This window comes from Papaver somniferum, chromosome 7 (assembly GCF_003573695.1).
Source record: "Papaver somniferum cultivar HN1 chromosome 7, ASM357369v1, whole genome shotgun sequence".
Lineage (NCBI taxonomy): Eukaryota > Viridiplantae > Streptophyta > Magnoliopsida > Ranunculales > Papaveraceae > Papaver > Papaver somniferum.
The window spans coordinates 135,223,855-135,243,728 of record NC_039364.1 but is presented as its reverse complement, the minus strand read 5'-3'; positions in this window follow the sequence as shown (position 1 = coordinate 135,243,728).

The following is a 19,874-nucleotide window of genomic DNA, read 5'->3' as shown; positions in this document are numbered from 1 at the left end:
AAAACGCGAATTATTCGGTTAATCCACATAACACGCAAATAGGCTTCGGAGTTGCATTCGAACGATCGTGAGCTAATAGCGCGTTTGGATACAAATCTGCTTCTGACTTCTGCTTCTTTAGAAGCAAAACTATTTTGCTTCACAAAAAACTGACCTTTCTGCTTCTAGAAGTCGTTCTGAAATATTATTGCCAAATTGACTTTTGACTTTTTGACTTCCAGAAGTCGAAAAGCAACTTCTGTGTTTGCATTCAAATGCGCTATAATGGACCCAAATGGTTGCCGTTTGAAACACAACAATTTAAAACAACTAACAGAATCTTTACCAAATTGCACCGCAAAATCAATAGCGAATTCGTATAAAATGCGAATTATTCGGTTAATCCACATAACACGCGAATAGGCTTCAGAGTTGCATTCGAACGATCATATTATTCGGGAACAATCGATTTGTAAAAATTCACGAATTATTCGTCGAATTGCTAACTAGGGTTAAGGCTGGAGTTCTCAAGACTACGAAGTTGACGGATGCCGTGAATAAGTTGGAGGATCCTCGGTGTGAACTACATCTGCTGAGAAGTTGCGCGGGGATTTCTAAGCAATATTTTTCGATGCGTACTACTATGCCTGAGCATTTAACGGAGGCATAATATATTTGTGATACGCATTTCTCCCAACATGTGCGTCATATTATTACGAATGATGGGCCTGGTATGGGGTTGTTACAACATCGAATTATCTCTTTACCTCTCAGGTATGGTGGTATGGGCTTATTCTTCATGGATGATGCGATTCACTACTGTTATTTGGCTTCGGTGATACAGACACATCCCCTTCAATCCGTCGTCTTGCACGATACTTCCTTATTGGGCCCAGATCTTGGTCTTCGGCGGTCTATGGAGTTATCTTCAAGTGTATGTCCTGGTATCAACGTCGATCTTACTTCCCCTCATCCCATGAAGTCTTTGGCAGTTAAGTATTTTGAGGTTGTCATGAAAGAGATGCCCGGGAAGTTCTCCATGACTGCTCATGACTGTGCCCTCTGGCAATGTAACAAGTCCAATCATGCTTCGGATTTTCTCAAAGAATTAACCATTGAGGGGCATAATCAGAGGCTTGGGTCCCGCCAATTTGTGGAGTTCTTTTCTATCGTTTGGGTATCCCTTTATTTCCTGAGGATACTCGTTACGCCTTTTGTGACCGGAATATGGATTGTCTTGCGGATCATGCTCTGCATTGTGCTCATGAGGTGGGGATCAAATTTCGACACGATATTGTCAGGGAGACCATTGCTGATATGTGTTATCGTGACGGAGTGCCTACTGGGAAGGAGGTTGTTTTAGGTTTCTTGCCCAATGATCATGGTGGAGCCCTGAGACCTGCCGATATCTTGGTTTACAACTTGGATAATGGTCGTGACATCTGTATAAATGTGACTGGGGTATCGCCTTTTACTGTTGGAGGAGTTCATTTTTTCCAACCTGGATTAGCGTTAAGTAATGCGATTTCGCGCAAACATTTTTTTTTTTTTTTGATAAATGCTTGGCTGAAGGTTCTGGTTTTGGCACTTTAGCTTTCACGACATTTGGGAAACTGGCTGAGAACATGGTGAACCTTTTGAAGAGGATGCATAATCATTTGTCTAGGTTCGATGTTAGCGCAAAGAAATGTAATTTATTTTTTCATAGATTAGGTATTGTATACAAAAGGGTGTTGGTGCCCAGCTGGTGAAAATGATCTCACCCAGTTATTTGAAATAATATTATTATTCTTATATAATTAAATATATTATTGGTTAGATTAGTCTAGTAGGTTTTGTGGGTCTGCTAACTTAGTATTTTCATCCTTGTTAAACACCTCATATCCTCTATCTTTATGTGCAAACAAAATTGATATCTCTCAAATAAAATGGGTAGGCTTGAAATTAGCCATGTTAAGCTATATAAAGTTTTAGTTAGAGAATTAGAGTTATAGTAGAGAGATTGTGTGTTATGTATGATGACGATTTCTTAACCAAATCCAAAGCTTCTTAGAATCAGCAGATACGAAATACATAACCTGCTGATTATAGTTGTATATGTCCCAACTAAATTAAAAGCTTAAGATATATATGTTCATATTTGGTGATTTAACTCCCTTTTGTCAGTTTTTCAACATCATAATGACTTTAAGGTTGTTGTGAAGGATTTTATCTGCCAAAGAAATGATTTGAAATCTTGAATCATGTTATCCTTGGAAAGGATAACTCACTATGAACAAGTGTTGTCTCTGACAAAGAACACCTTGTGTGAAGTTAAAAGAGAGCTTAGTGAGTTAACTGACATCTCTGAAGACTTAGAAGAATTGAATGATCCTACCATCAATGAATTTTTCAGTAATGAAGAGGAATTTTCTGTAGATGCCTTGCGAAAGCTCTACAATGTCTAGGAAACTTCTTATGAGAATTTATTCTTATGTTTAAGAAGGATAACTAGGGTTTGGTATAGCAAATATTATGACTACACATAGTTGTTTCCAGCGTTTTTCATCTTGCGATGTTTTTAGATTTATTTATTTAAATTCTAAGCTTTTGGAAGATGAACTTGCAGTATTTAACCTTATTGGTTTTATATATTGCAAATGTCTTATGAGATATATGTTCCTTTGTGTGTGCTATTATCTCATATTCGCTCAAAAGTTAAGTATATTATGTCTTCATGGATATATTGATAAAAGATAGAATGAGCTTTTTGAGAAAATTCCGCAGTATTGATCTTTCCCTGATCCTCTATTATGTGAAAGTACTGTATTTATTAAGTGTCTTTTTTCGTTTAATTGAAGGGATTTGAAGCCTAGAGGAGCAGTTGAGTTAGACGCTTTGTTAGAGCATTGCTTGGTCGAATTCGCATGCGTTGCTATCTCAAGCATGTTTGTCAAGTTTAGTTTTCAAAAATATATGTCTTGATTTCTAGTTTACTTATGACTAAGTCTCGGTCTAGGATAGTTAAGTGTAGTTGAGCTCCAAACTCCATGGCGATCATCTTATGAAGACGAAGAACTACTCAAGGAACCAGTGGAACTTCATCCGACTAAAAGGTATGTGGATACTTGAACTTATCTATCACTCAAAAGTCTATCTACTCTATCTCCTACTCTTGAGACAAAGTCGTATAAGTATGATAGTTTTCATACATACACATTTGCTATTTCGAGCCGAGTTTACTCGCCTATCTTTTTCTTGAAATATGTGTTGGTAAACTTTCGCTTTAACAACTTTTCATCTTAACAAGTGACGAAAGTCATGATGATGTTTCAATCTTGAAAATAGATTTGATGACGATAGTTGTGAATAAAGACTGTTATAACATTATAGAAGAATGTTTCAATGATTGAAATGTAGAGTTGAGATTACGTAACCAACTATGGATATAAGCATATATAGTGCGCTCGCACATTAGTGTATAGATCCATGTGCCGAAAACCAAGTGTGTGTATATGTGTGCATACGGTATTGGTGAAGGAGACAGGTTGGGTACGCGTACCCGCGGAAGTTTTCGAACCGAAAATTTCTGCTGAGTTTGTAAGTTTGCAAACTGTTAAACCAGTCACCTTAGGCACGCATACCTGTACGCGTACCCACAGAAGTTTTCAAACCGAAAATTTCTGCTGAGTTTCTATACTCAAATCCGGTAGCTATGGTACACGTACCTGTAAGCGTACCCAAGCTGGTTATATTTCTCAAATCGGAAGTTCATGAACTTAAAACAATAAATCAATAAGGAATGCGTTCCATGCAAACCCTGGTTATATTGTTCATGAATTGATTCAAGTGAATCATACCGATTTTGTTTCAATCGTGTCTATTCATAAAGACCTAAGCAATTGAACAACTCATCAACTAGTTCTTATGAGTCATTTGAACTAGTTATGTGAAGACGATTAATATGGTTAATATGAAAGTACTCATACGGCTAACCATTGGTTAACTATTTGTGAACCAACTAAGTGTACACGTTTAGGTACGGTTACTCAAACCTAAATGAAATACATTTCATTTGTGTATGACAAGCTAAGTTTCGATCTAACGGTTGAAAGATATTAGCTTGGTTAAATCAGGTTTTTCATCTAACGGTGAATATTGAATGCTTTGTTACCAAGGTAACTTGGATCGCAAACCCTGATTTGAAAACTATATAAAGGAGACATCTAGCAACTGGAAAAACTAATCCCCACACCTCCTGTGTGATACTAGTTGGTTTTGCTAGATTCGATTCTCCTTTAACCTTAAGTTTCTTCTCGAGACCCTGTAGGTTAACGACTGAAAGACTTCATTGGGATTGTGAAGCCAGACGAAACTACTTCTCTTGTAGTTGAGCGATCTGATCTTGCCATTTTCTATCGTACGATTTCAATTGAATAATTGACTTGAGATTATATCTCCGATAGGGAAAGATAAAAATAAATCACAAACATCTTCGTCTCATCATTTGTGATTCCACAATATCTAGTTTCGATACCATACAATTTAGATTATTGTGAGGTGATTGATAATTCTAGGCCGTTCTTCGGGAATATAAGTCTGGGTTATCAGTTGGTTCCTGTTCACCTTGATTTTATCAAAAGACGTAACAAAAACTCTTAGGTTTATCTGTAGAAGACAGATTTATCTATCATCATAGACTTTTCCGTGTGATACAGATTTGTTTATTAAAGTCTTCGACTTTGGCTCGTAGCAACTCTTGGTTGTGGGTGAGATCAACTAAGGGAATCAAGTGTGTAGTATCCTGCAGGGATCAGAGACGTAAGGAGCGCAACTGTACCTTGAATTAGTGTGATATTGATTAGGGTTCAACTACAGTCCAAACCAAAGTTAGTTTGTAGTAGGCTAGTGTCTGTAGTGGCTTAATACAATATGGTGTTCAATCTAGACTAGGCCCCGGGATTTTTCTGCATTTGCGGTTTCCTCGTTAACAAAATTTCTGGTGTCTGTGTTATTTCTATTCCACATTATATTTTGTTATATAATTGAAATATCACAGGTTGTGCGTTAAGATCAATCAATTAGAATGTCCAATCTTTGGTTGTTGATTTAAATTGATTGATACTTGGATATTGGTCTTTGGTACCATCCAAGTTTATCTCTCTAGTATTTGATAAAGACTCGCAGATTTCCATTTGATTGAGTAAAGATCAAATCGAGAGATTGAGATATTAACTCCTTGATATACTTTTTATCTAGATTGAGTCTAACTGTCTAGTGATTCTCTAGAAATTATATTGGAGTTAGTCCATACATATTGCTAATCGAAATATTGGGTGAGGTTGTTAGACCCTCGCTTTTTCAATTGGTATCAGAGCAGGCAAACACGTTTAAGACCTCAAAAGTCTGTGTTTGTAGCGATCAGACTCTATGGACAGAGGTGTTATCTCTATTAACGTACCACCAGTCTTTGATGGATCAAACTACTTATGGTGGAAAATTTCTATGCGAGCTTTTCTTCATGCACGTGATTTTCAATCATGGGTATATGTAGTTAATAGCTATGATGCTCCCGTTGTGGCAATAGGTAAGGCTACTTTTCCAAAGAATATTGGCGAATACGATGCTGCTGAGATACTTGTTGCAAAGCAAAACTCCGACGGTTTGAACGCCATCATACATGTTATTACCCAAATCTTCAGAACCATGTGTCAAATTGCACTAGGTCTAAAGATGCGTGGGATATCTTAGAAACCGTATTCGAAGGAAATACCAGTGAAAAGGAAGCCAGGCTTCAAAACCTAAATTCCAATTGAGAAAAACTTCGTATGGAAGATGGAGATTCATTTGATGAGTTTAATCACAAAGTGTCTGAAATTGTTAATGCATCTTTTGCATTGGGTAAGACTATTCCTGAAAAGGACATTGTGATGAAAATTCTCAGATCGCTGCCATCTAGATACGATTCTAAGAAGCATGTAATCGTTGAGGTAAATAACCTTTATACCCTCTCCAGAAACACCTTGGTTGGGAAGCTAAAGATCTTTGATCATGAACACTCGTCCAAATCCAAGGATGTGGCGTTCAAAGCACCAAAAGACACAAAATTACTTGATAAAAGTAAAAATGTGTATATATCTGAAGATGATCACTCTGAGACGGATTTATCAGATGAAGATCTTGACAAATCAGTCTCGATGATCACAAGACAGTTTATGGATCTTCTGTTGAAGAGAAGCAAACGGTTCTCTAGAGATAAGCCAAAGGCATCAGTCAAACCTCATAATCGTACTCCTCTTAAAAACAGGGACGCTGATGAAACTGATGACGAGGATATGCCTCAGTTCTTTAAGTGTAAGGGTTTTGGTCGTTTTACAAATGAATGCCCAAATCGTAGAAAATACACTGGGAACAAAAGTCTTGCTGCGACACTTGATGAGATGTCTGACAATTATGATTCTGATGATGACAAAAAATCAAGTGTTGCTCTTCTATGTGAAAACATTTATTTTGATAATTGTAGCAATACATACATCAATCTTGATAATCTTTTATAAGAGAACCCAATCAAGATGGAAGAATCAATTGACCATTCTTTTGGAAACTCTATGGTTAATGTTTCAGGATATACTTTGTGCCTAGTAGCTTGCACTTCACAGGCACCTGAATCATCTTATGCGTTGACATGCTACTATTTTTCTCTCAAGGGTCATCAGCTTTCAAAGTGTTTCAAGTACAAACACAAGATGAGATATGTCAACAAGCTTCAATGAAGAGCAGATCGTCTAGGTACCAAGCTTAAATTAGCGGAGAAAACAACTGAGGTATGTAAGATCTTATCTTCATCGACGAAATTAGTTTCCAAAGATAGATTTAGACCATTAGATAAGAAAACATGGTCTAAACATAAGGAAAGGCAGGGTTCCATGAATTCCAAAAAAAAAGGGTCATGGTGAACAAATTATTGTTCACCACAACACAACTTGATTGTGTTGTCATGTGCATCTTGTCTCATGTTCCTGTTCAAAAGAGACAAGATCTTGCACACTTCAGGCTTTAAAATAAAAAAATTAGTTTTGTTTTTAGCTTTGTGTTGTTTGGTTTTTGGAATTCCTCCATATCATTGTTGATATTGGAAAGGACCGTTTTTCCAAAAGAAGAGGGTTATTATCGATAATTCTACTCTTTATAGGGTTGTGAGTTGGACGTGTACGAACCTGTTTCAAGGTTTCAAAACCCTACATTCCTTTTTTCCTTCTCTGATACTCTTTATATCTTAATACTGCTTGTTGAGATTGTGAATTCCTCTCACAAAACCGGCTGCATAAGGGTCCAAGCATCATGTCTTCTGATGGAAAAGATATCAATATAATTTTTAAGCCATCAATCACCAAGGAAAAAGAGAAATTTCCTTTATCTCCAACTTTGAAAAGAAAAAGAAGGAATGTGAGGAAGCCAAGAGCAGTTCCTTCTAATTCTCAGAAGTTTTCTGATGTTCTTGAAGAGTTGAAGTTGGAAAGAAAAGAGATTCAATAAATAAAGTCTTGTGTTTTAAGATCGTTAGAAATTCAGAAGGCCCTGGTTCGACATCATCAGCCAAGACGGTTTATTAGTATTGACTCCTTCCTCCATGAACCATACGTACCAATGGCTGTTGACGACAAGGAGTTCGGGGACGATAAGAAATTTTTCAAAGATCTTAATGTCTAGTAAAAATTCTTAAAAGAATTTTATTCTTGTTTTTGTTTAAGAAGGATAACTAGGGTTTGGAATAGCCATTATTGTGAGTACACATAGCTATGTCCAATGTTTTCATCTTGCAATGTTTTTAGATTTATTTAATTAAATTCTAAAGTGATTTGGAAGATGATATTTGCAGTATTAATCTTTATAGTTTTATATATTGCAATATGTTATGGGATGGGATATGTGTGTTTTGCGTCCGTGAACTATTATTGTCCCATACGATGTCAAAAGTTATCTCTTTCATATCTCGATATGTATGTATTGATACAAGATCGATGAACTTTTGACAAACAAAAGTTATTTTTTGATGGAAGACAGGTTAAAATCTTTTGTTTACAGAGATTATGTCTATTAAATGTTGTTATGCAAATAGTGATGAAGATAGAATGAATCTTTGTATATTCCGCAGTATTGATCTTCCCTGATCCATATTTTATGTATATACTGTGCGGCTCCATAAGTTTTCTTATGTGAGCATTTCCAACTAAACAAATCATAGCTTCGTTTGTGATTAATTTGGTTGAGTATTCAGATTAAATTAATCATGGGTTCTCTTGTGATTAGTTTGATCGAGAATTTTTTAATACAAATTCATTTCCTTATGGTTTCTAGTGTCCAAATAAATCCTTCTTTTCTTGTAAGGAATGACATCAAAAGGGGGAGAGTTCTTTTGAACTTGCGCTTAATTTCCATATCTTTGTGGGGAGTGCGACTGTGGAATATTTGAGGAGTTATCTTGTATCTTTATAAACTCCGCGATGAATGCATTTAACTTCGGCTTTATGATTGCATCTAAACAAGTTGATATGTACTTTTCTTTGGTCTTGAAGCATCTCCGTGGAAATTTCATTTGGATCACGTTTTCGTACCTTTGCCAATTTTATTGACAAAAAGGGGGAGAATTAATATGTAGTTCACACTAAAAATACATATGGTTTTACGTGTTTTACAGATCATTATGTAAGGGGGAGTGGTTTTCACGTTATGATTGCATCTAAACAAGTTGATATGTACTTTTCTTTGGTCTTGAAGCATCTCCGTGGAAATTTCATTTGGATCACGTTTTCGTACCTTTGCCAATTTTATTGACAAAAAGGGGGAGAATTAATATGTAGTTCACACTAAAAATACATATGGTTTACGTGTTTTACATATCATTATGTAAGGGGGAGTGGTTTTCATGTTGAGATGAAAGTATTGACTAAGGGGGAGTGATACATATCACCATAGTATTGTTGTCGAAGTTGTGATATAAGAACTTTGATACTGTGTAATAATACTATGAGACTGTATAACAATGATCGAGATCTTTTGTTTTCTCATTGTTATGGCTACGAATCTTCAACAACTATGATGCTGAATTGAACATCTATGGAATCATGGGAGTACTTGGAAAAGACGAAGTTTTCGAGTAATGTTGAAGCACCAAGGAGATCAAGCATGTGGAAGAGAAGCTACAAAGTTTAATTTATTTTGTAATCCATATGTATTGATAGTTTTTCCATTAAAATTGACAAAGGGGGAGATTGTTAGAGCATTGCTCGGTCGAACTCGCATGCGTTGCTATCTCAAGCATGTTTGTCAAGTTTAGTTGTCAAAACTATATGTCTTGATTTCTAGTTTACTTATGACTAAGTCTCAGTCTAGGATAGTTAAGTGTAGTTGAGCTCCAGAATCCATGGCGATCATCTTACGAAGACGAAGAACTAGTCGAGGAACCAGTGGAACTTCATCCGACAAAAAAGTATGTGGAGACTTGAACTTATCTATCACTCAAAAGTCTATCTCTCTATCTCCTACTCTTGAGACAAAGTCGTATAAGTATGATAGTTTTCATACATACACATTTGCTATTTCGAGCCGAGTTTACTCGCCTATCTTTTTCTCGAAATACGTGTTGTTAAGCTTTCTCTTTAACCACTTTTCATCTTTATCCGTGACGAAAGTCATGATGACGTTTCAATCTTGAAAATATCTTTGATGACGATAATCGTGAATAACGATTGTTATAACATTATAGGAGAATGTTTCAATGACTGAAATGTTGAGTTGAGATTATGTAACCAACTATGGATATAAGCATACGTAGTGTGTTCGCACATTAGTGTATAAATCCATGTGCCAGAAACCAATTGTGTGCATTTGTGCATGCGATATTGGTAAAGGAGACAGGTTGGATACGCGTACCCGTACGCGTACTGGCGGAAGTTTTCTAACCGAAAATTTCTGCTGGAGTTTGTATTTTACAAAATGGAAAACCAGTCACCTTAGGTACGCGTACTCACGGAAGTTTTCAAACAGAAAATTTCTGCTGAGTTTCCAAACTTAAGTCCGATAGCTAAGGTACACGTACCCGTACGCGTACTCAAGCTGGTTATTTCTCAAATCGGAAGTTCATGAACTTAAGCAATTTTTCATGAATTGATTCAATAAGGAATGCAATCTTTGCAAACCGTGGCTATATTGTTCATAAATTGATTCAAGTGAATCAAACCGATTTTGTTTCAATTGTGTCTATGAATAAAGACCTAAGCAATTGCATAACTCTATCGACTAGTTATTATGAGTCATTTGAACTATTTATGAGAAAGATGAATACGGTTGATATGAAAGTACTCATATGGCTAACGTCGGTTAACTATTTGTGAACCAACCAAGTGTACACGTTTAGGTACGGTTATTCAAACCTAAATGAAACACATTTCATTTGTGTATGACAAGCTAAGTTTCGATCTAACGGTTGAGAGATATTAGCTTGGAGAAATCAGGTTTTTCATCTAACGGTGAATATTGAATGCTTTGTTACCAAGGTAACTTAGATTGCAAACCCTAATTTCAAAACTATATAAAGGAGACATCTAGCAATTGGAAAAACTAATCCCCACACCTCCTGTGTGATACTAGTTAGTTTGCTAGAGTCGATTTTCCTTTAACCTTAGGTTTCTTCCCGAGACCCTGTAGGTTAATGACTGAAAGACTTCATTGGGATTGTGAAGCCAGACGAAACTACTTCTCTTTTAGTTGAGCGATATGATCTTGCCATTTTCTATCTATGAGTTCTATTGAATAATTGACTTGAGATTATATCTACGATAGGGCAAGATAAAAAAAATCACAAACATCTTCGTCTCATTGTTTGTGATTCCGCAACATCTTGTTTCGCTATCGTACGATTAAGATTGTTGTGAGGTGATTGATAATACTTGGCTGTTCTTCGGGAATATAAGTCTGGATTATCAATTGGTTCATGTTCACCTTGATTTATCAAAATACGGAACAAAAACTCTTGGGTATTTCTGTGGGAGACAGATTTATTCAATCCTATAGACTTTTCCATGTGAGACAGATTTGTCTATCAAGTTTTCGACTTTGGGTCGTAGCAACTCTTGGTTGTGGGTGAGATCAGCTAAGGGAATCAAGTACGTAGTATCCTGCTGGGATCAGAGATGTAAGGAGCACAACTGTACCTTGAATCAGTGTGAGATGATTAGGGTTCAACTACAGTCCATACCGAAGTTAGTTTGTAGGAGGCTAGTGTCTGTAGCGGTTTAATACAATGTGGTGTTCAGTCTGGACTAGGTCCCGGGTTTTTTCTGCATTTGCGGTTTCCTCGTTAACAAAATTTATGGTGTCTGTGTTATTTCTATTCTGCATTATATTTTTTTATATCACAAGTTGTGCATTAAGATCAATCAATAAGAATATCCAACCTTTTGTTGTTGATTTAAATTGATTGACACTTGGATATTGGTCTTTGGTACCATCCAAGTTTATCTCTCTAGTATTTGATAAAGACTCCCAGATTTCCATTTGCTTGAGTAAAGATCAAATCGAGAGATTGAGATATTAACTCCTTGATATACTTTTTATCTAGATTGAGTTCGACTGTCTAGTTAATCTCTAGAAAGTATATTGGAGTTAGTCCATGCAGATTGCTAATCTAAATATTGGGTGAGATTGTTAGACCCCCGCTTTTTCACGCTTGATTCCTAGCACAACTACGATTTTTTGAAGAAAGATGTTTCAGTGCATTTTCTTAATCATATCATCTTCGACGAGAAACACTTCATATGATTTAAATTATTTGGAGTTTGCAATCAATTCTATATTTTTTTTTAGTGTCTCTAATATCAAATATTTATACAACTATACATTGAGTTTGATTTTTCAATAAACTACATGGAGTTGGAGCCTGGAGGAGCAGTTCAGTTGGTCACTTGATTCTTAGTGCGAGTATATAATTTCTCAAGAAAGATATGTCATTGCATTTCCTTGGTTCCATATCTTCTTCAATGGGAAGCACTTCTTAATCTCCAAAACTTTAAAAAGTATGTGATTGGTGAATTTCGGTTCCAGCTATTAATTTACCTAATCATAATTGGTGTTTTCATTATGTACTGCAGTTGTTAATTAGGCCCCTTCTGGACAGGTGCGGGGCGAAATCCCGTCTCACCAAATCGGAGCCAATTCTAATAGTACTTGGTGTGTAGCACGGGTTAGATACTAATAGAATTTTAAATTTGTATTCTTTCACAATTGGTAGTTTCGTGATGTTCATTATCTACGGATTGTACAATCGATAGTTTCTTGATGTTCATAATCTACCGATTGTGATTGTATCCCCGATTTTTTTTTTGAAACTTATAAAATTTCAATTTTCGTAATCGGTAGTTTCATGATGTTCATTATCTACCGATTGTACAATCGGTGGTTTTTTGATATTCATTATCTACTGATTGTGATTGTAGACCTAAATTTATATTTTGTAAAACTTATAAAATTTCGAACTTCTCTACTTTCACAATCGGTAGTTTGATGTAGTATTCTAGTATGAGATGTAGAGTTTATTTGTTTGAGCCTTGGATGTCTTCTTTTATAGTCTTCAATGCTTGACCTTCAAGTCTCCTCTTTTCTAGGGTTAGTAAACCATTGGGACCAAGTTTCCTCCTATTAGAAGTCCAAAACACATCCACGAAGTCTCTCTTGGATTGCCATAATCGGTGGCCTCGTTCCTCATCTTTGTCTCGATTGTGATGTCCCAAAACTCAAGTTTTCTGTACCCAAAAGTGCCCATAATCGGTAGGATTGATACCCATCATATCTATCGATTGTAAACTTCTAAATTTTTATTTTTTTTTGTGTATGAAACTTCCTATAATCAATAGTCTCGGGTTCCCCATTATCTTTTGTTGTGTGTTTCGTTCTTTATTTCGGTTGTTTTGCCCACAACTTCTTTTTCCTAAATCGGAATGACCTCATTTTTTTTTGCGTTCACTTTGTACTAGAATCCTATACAATATGATCATAAGAACTCCTCGATTTGAATGTGTTGAGTTTGGTATTCTGCTCTTTTTCATCAATAACACTTCACTTCCTTGCTCTTTTAGCACTTTGTAGCTCATTCTCGGATGATTCACCTGATATAAGACATAAGATAGAAAACAAACGTATGCAATAATTATATCTATAAAAAGTATGTGTTTCACACTCTAACACATGTAAATTAAGCAAAATTGGTAGTTTTGTGATGTTCATTATCTACCGATTGTCATAGTTTCCCCAAGTTTAATTTTTTCAAAGGTAATAAAACTTCGAATTTCTCTACTTTCATAATCGGTAATTTCATGATGTTCATTATCTACCTATTGTGATAGTTTCCCCAAACTTATTTTTTTTCAAAACTAATAAAACTTCGAATTTTTCAACTTTCACAATCGGTAATTTGGCAAATTAAATATCTATCGATTATGTCTAAATTTGGGTACAAAAACTCAAAATACCAAAACAATCGGTAGATGAGTATCAATAGTATCTACCGATTAAGATCGTTGTACTTGAGGAATGAAGAACACATTCATAACCGATAAATAAACCAATACGGAACTACCTATGATGACCTGTTACAGATAACCCTAGAAATTTTCTTGACCAATTCATTCAATTGAAGCAATAATAACCCAAAAACTGGTAAAATCTCAACCTCTTGGGGCCATTTGAGCTAGGCGGATAGTTATATTGTCAGTATTTGTATCCGAAGAATAATCATTTAGTTCTAGTATCGTCAATTAACGACGATGATTTCGTTTTGAAGATAAAATGAGGGGAATTTTTTTCTCTCGATCCATAATCAGTAGACGGAGAATGAGAAGAATTGTATTTGGTTTGAAATGTTTATGTAAATGATAGATTTAGTGTAAAAGGAAGTATAGACATTTCTTATATTTTAGAACCCCATAATCACCTTCATTGGATGGATATAAATAAGTCACCCCTCTCTGGGTTGCCCTTAAAATGTCAGGTTTAATAATTTTACTAATATAAAGAAAAGAGGTATTTTGGTTGGTCATAAAAGGAAAAATTAGCTTCGTGTAATCCTGACTACCACTTCACATACATTCATAACATACATTAATCTAAATTAATATTCAATGTTTTAAAAATATAAAAAAAATTAAAATTTTTTGATACATTTCAAAATACACGCTGGATTTTTGTAAAATTAATGTTGATACATGAAAAATGATATCCCTTAACGGGTTCGGGATACCCTCAAGAAGGGAGGTAAGCCTAGCATGAGATGTGGAGACTTTGGGACTAAGCCCAAGCCCAATGATAAAATACCCATGAGATAAGAAGTACAAGGAAGGGATTAATAGATAAGGAAGAGGTTATATTAAGGAATGACATTAGAAGTAATTAAGGAGGTTTAGGATATGTGTCATGATGTCATAAAAGGAGGGACTTTTGGGAAAGTCTATATAAGGAAAGACAAGGTACAATGGAAAGGCAACTCTCTCTCTTACTATTCCTAGAAAAGTGAGGTAATTTGGTGTGACTAGGACGGGTAGAACCAAAAACTAAAATCACCCCTCAACATTTGGCGACCACACCCGGAGGCTCGTTCCTAGATCACCATGACACACATAGGAAGTGCCAACTCAGTCGCAGTAGAGAACCAGCCGAACGACCCACCACGCAACCCAGACGGCGAGAGAGTAGGGATAGTGTCGGACCCAATCACGCAGGTAAGTAAACCAGACGCTCCATTGGAGAAGAACAAACAACTGGAGATTGAGAACACGCCACCTGTTCAGCCTTCACTCAAGGAAATTTAGAAAGAGCTCGAGGGTCACATCCACATGGAGAAAGAGTTGAGAAAACTGCTGAAGGTAGCCAATGCTGAACACAACGCCAAGGGAGTAACGGGAAACACGGGAGAAAAAGAAGAGGAACCCATAACCATAACCCAGCAAGTGATGGCTAAGTATTTAGAGATGAAAGGGTAGTAAAACAAGATATTTAAGATTTCATGGCTAGCCCATACATCGTCGAAGTCACAGATTACCAATACCCGGAGGAGTACACTTCACCGAAGTTCAAGGTATAAAGCGGCCAAGGAAACGCGCGGAACACCTCAGCCGATTCTTATCTACCATGAATGACCGTGCCTACGATGAGAATCTATACCTAAGGGAATTTCCGAAGTCGCTAACCGATACATCGTTTACCTGGTACGACAACCTGAAGCCGGGAAGTATTAGCTCATGCTCAGAAAGTTCTACTCAGTAAAAAGGAAGGTCACAACCATAAATTTGAGCAAGTGCAATCAGCGTTTGGGATAAGATATAAGAAAATATATCACCAGGTTCCGCCTCCTCACACTAGACTGCCACAAAGACATCAAGGAAGAAGCGCTGATAGAGATCTGTCTACGTGAATGACACCATCCTTCAAGAAAAGCCTGTTCAACTTTCGGTTCCCAACATTCGTCGAGTTAGATGAGGCGGCAGCGAGAATCTCTTATTTCATGGAGGAGTACAGCTCAGACTATGTTTGGCGTAACACATTAAATACCGTATCAACCGCGCCAAAGAACATCCGCCCTAATAATAACCAAGAAAGCTAGGTCACACAGGCGAACCAAGCTACAAAAATCAGTCACATGCGCTCCCTCCACCTCTGCCTTGCAGTAAGGAACAAATCGTAGGTCTACTGGAGCAGTGGTTAGCGAATAAAGAAACCCAACTGCCTTCAAAAAAAATGGACCCCAATATCATCGACAAGACCGATGCTAGGTACTGTCATTACCATCGAAGGATACATCACCCCACAGTCGACTGTTACAATCTCCGAAGGATGTTACAGAGAAAGCTGGAGATAGGCGAGATCAAGATGGTTAATTCTGAGGGTTCTAAGGCGTTCCAACACCAAGTTATGATGCTATCTCACGACCCAAGAAGAGATATTTGGAGACCTTATGAAGACGACGGTGAGGAGGCGTGCGAAGTCTATATGGAGAACCCCACATTCACAAATACCAATGGAGTGGCTAGCAAATGCGCAAAAATGGTGTTGGCTCAGCAGTTCTTGCCTCGGCTTCATCAAAAACCAAATCAAAGAGGTATCCAAGGCCGTAGCAGCTATCGCAGCAGGAAAAACCTATGACTCCCTCCCCAAGGAAGCGATCATGTTTATAGATGAAGACTTTTGTTATCTAGGGGAACATCTCAGACCCCTATACCTAACCGCGCACATCAACAAACAACCATTGAAGAGAGCCTTTATAGATGGGGGAATATCCCTAAATCTTATCTCAATGCACACTCTAGACATCCTGGGAATGCAGCGGTCCTCAATCAGGATGCGAACTACTACAATAAGGGAATTCAATGGTCATACCCAGACAGCCGTCGGGATTGTCAACTTAGTCATGAAGGTCGGCCCTATCCGAGCCCTCACACCATTCTACGTACTAGAAGGTGACACCACTTTCCATGTACTACTAGGGCGAGGATGGATGCTTAACCACAAGATAGTAGCGTCAACATATCACCAGTGTGTTAAGACCAATATGGGAGGTAAGTTGTATCGGATCCCCGCCACAAGTAACACGTTCGCCCCAGAAGAAGCATACATGGCGGTCGCGGTCTTTTATGACGTACCCAAGGAGTCGAAGGAGATACCCGAAGTACAACTCACCCCGCTTCCTAAATGGGGAGAAGAAGAAAATATAGAGTCGTCCAAGTCCGTGTCTATCCCATTCAAGATGGTATTCCCCGCTGAGAGAAAGAGGAAACAAGAAGGGAAACCCGGATTCCAGCGCTTCTCTAAACCGAATGGAGGACACGTGTACTGATAATAGCAATTAACTGTGGGAGTACCCGCAGATGTGCAGGATTGCGCTAATGTGTCAATAAGCGAAGTGGAAACTCCCTCCGAAGACGCTGAGCAGAGTTTATCCGAGTTACCCTACAACACAATCGATGACGAGGAGCTGGGGGACCAACTCGTATACGCAATCCCTAGGGTTACAGAGGAGCGGACGCCTGGAGACCTTACTATGGATGGTATGGAGGAAATCAACATAGGAACGCATGAGGATAAGCGCACCATCATGATAATCAAAAGTTTATACGAAGAAGAGAAAGAAGTATTGGTCACGCTACTCAAGGACTACAAGGATGTCTTCCCTTCGATTACGAAGAGATGCCGGGACTAGAAACCGATCTTGTGGCTCATAACCTTGGAGTATCACCCGAGTTTAAGCCTGTAAAGCAAAGAAGCATGGAGTTCCTTAGGTTCACAACTTTCGCGATAAAGGAAGAGATATAACGTTTTCTTAAATCCAAGTTCATCAAGCCTATCCAACACCCTACTTGGATAGCTAACATCGTGCCCGTAGTAAAAAGGAACAGGAAGATCAGGTGTTGCGTGGATTATAGATATCTAAATCGAGCATGCCCAAAGGACGACTTCCCACTGCCCAATATCGATATGACGCTAGATGCAACGGGAGGCAAGAAATAGTTCTCCTTCATGGATGGATTCAGTGGGTACAACCATATAAGAATGGACCCGTCGGACGCAAAGAAGACCGCCTTCCAAACTCCATATGGAAATTTCTACTATGTAGTGATGCCTTTCGTCTTGAAAAACGCTGGCGCCACATATCAGCGCACCATGACCTCCATATTTCATGATTTACTACACCAAACGGTAGAGGTATATGTCGATGACATTATGGTCAAAACGCAAGTGGTCGAAGATCACATCTCCCATTTGAAGACAACCTTTGAGAGATGTAGGAAGTTCAAACTTAGAATCAATCCCCTAAAATGTGCCTTCGGAGTAACATCGGGAAAATTCTTATGCTTCGTGGTGACTAATGAAGGAATTTATGTAGACCCGAGCAAGGTTGAGGTAACCACAACCATGGCACCTCCGGAAAACGCGAAGGAACTACAATCTTTCATAGGACTCATACATACGATGCTTCGTACCTGGTTTAGCGCAATTTATGACCGCGTTCCTTCCATTACTAAAGAAATGTGTATCCTTTGTGTGCGGAGAAGTGTAGTGCGCCATATTTGAAAAGATGAAACAATGCCTCATCAGCCCCAAGGTCCTTAGGCCTCCAATAAGAGGAGTTCCCCTCTATCTCTATACAACATTTACCAATTCAGCAATATGCACGGTCCTTGCACAAGACATGGGGGGGAAATGAATTGTCGCATATCTATTACATTAGTCGAGTCTTGCGAGATGCACAACTAAGGTGCCCGTGTGTAGAACAAGCATGTCTGGCTTTCATCTACGCGGCATAGAACTTACGTCCTTACCTTTTGACACACGAGACCATCATGGTAGCCGCGGCAAATCATATAGCCTACCTAGCATCCAAGCCTGTCATAACAGGAATAAATGCTCGGTAGTTGCTACATCTTTCAGAATTTTATCTCAAATACCAGCGAACAAATGGGGTAAGGGGACAAGCGATAGCCGACCTGATATCCATGTTTTCGGGAGAAGGGGACGACGAGGTAGGAATACATACCTGGGGAAGTGGCAGCCGCGGACGTCGACAAACCTTGGACCATGTTTTTTGACGGATCATCGTATGGCACCGTCGGAGGAGCGGGAGTAGTGTTCGAAGCCCCACAAGGTGACTTATTCTCGTATTCATTCAAATTGGATTTCTCGTGCAGTAATAATGTTGTCGAGTACGAAGCGCTGATTCTGGGACTCAGGCTGGCAAATGAGCTCGATTTAGGGAGCATAGAGGTAAAAGGCGACCCAAAACTAGTCACAAACCAAGTGAACGACGACTTCCATGTCAAAGAACCGCACCTGGAACCTTATCGGGCAGAGGATCAGAGTTTAATGAACCTAACGGGGTCAAAATTAGACCATACAGGAAGAAATGGGAATCAGCATGCAGATGCTCTAGCAACTCTAGCGAGCAAGATGCAACTAAATGGTGAAGAAGGGGTACAGTCACGGTAAGAAGAAAGGAACTTCCCAGCACTTGGAAAGAAGATCTAGCTTTCGAGGAAGCAGATGATTGGAGGCGAGTATATATCGAAGACCTAACTCGGATGGATGAAGATCGAGTAATGCCCACCCAGGCCTTAACGCAATTTGTGATGATCCAAGGAGATTTGTACTATCGAGCTACTGGGGGTCCCTCGCAAGATGTGTAAATAAGAGAGAAGCATAGAAAATACTCCAGGAGCTTCACACGGAAACATGAAGGAAAACTTGCGATGTTCACCTTTATAGAAGACTTCATAGGCTAGGGATATACTGGCCAAGCATGTCCGTGCAACCAGCGAATATCCAAGATAGTTGTGCCGACTGCCAGGTCCCACCACAGCCTGCGGAAGTCTGCACCATTGAAGGAGTACATTGGAGACAACCCTACATAGATTTCGTCCAATATGAAAACTTACCCAGCGAAAGACAGGCGGCCCTAAAAATCCAAAAGAAATGAGCACGTTTATTCATACACGAAGGTGTCCTCTACCGCGGAAGATACAACAATGCCATGCAGTGATGCTTGTCTGACCAAGAAGCAATGGAAGTGATGACTCGGTCCCATGACTCCGAGCATCAAGGAAGTGTCAACTCAGGCGCAGTAGAGAACCAGCCGAACGACCCACCACGAAACCCAGAAGAGGAGAGAGTAGGGATAGTGTCGGACCCAATCACGCAGGTAAGGGAAACAGACGCTCCGTTTGAGAAGAACAAACAACAGGAGATCGAGAACACGCCACATGTTCATCCTTCACTCAAGGAAATGCAGAAAGAGCTCGACAGTCACATCATCAAGGAGAAAGAGTTGAGAAAACTGCTGAAGGTATCCAATGCTGAGCAGAACGCCAAGGGAGTAA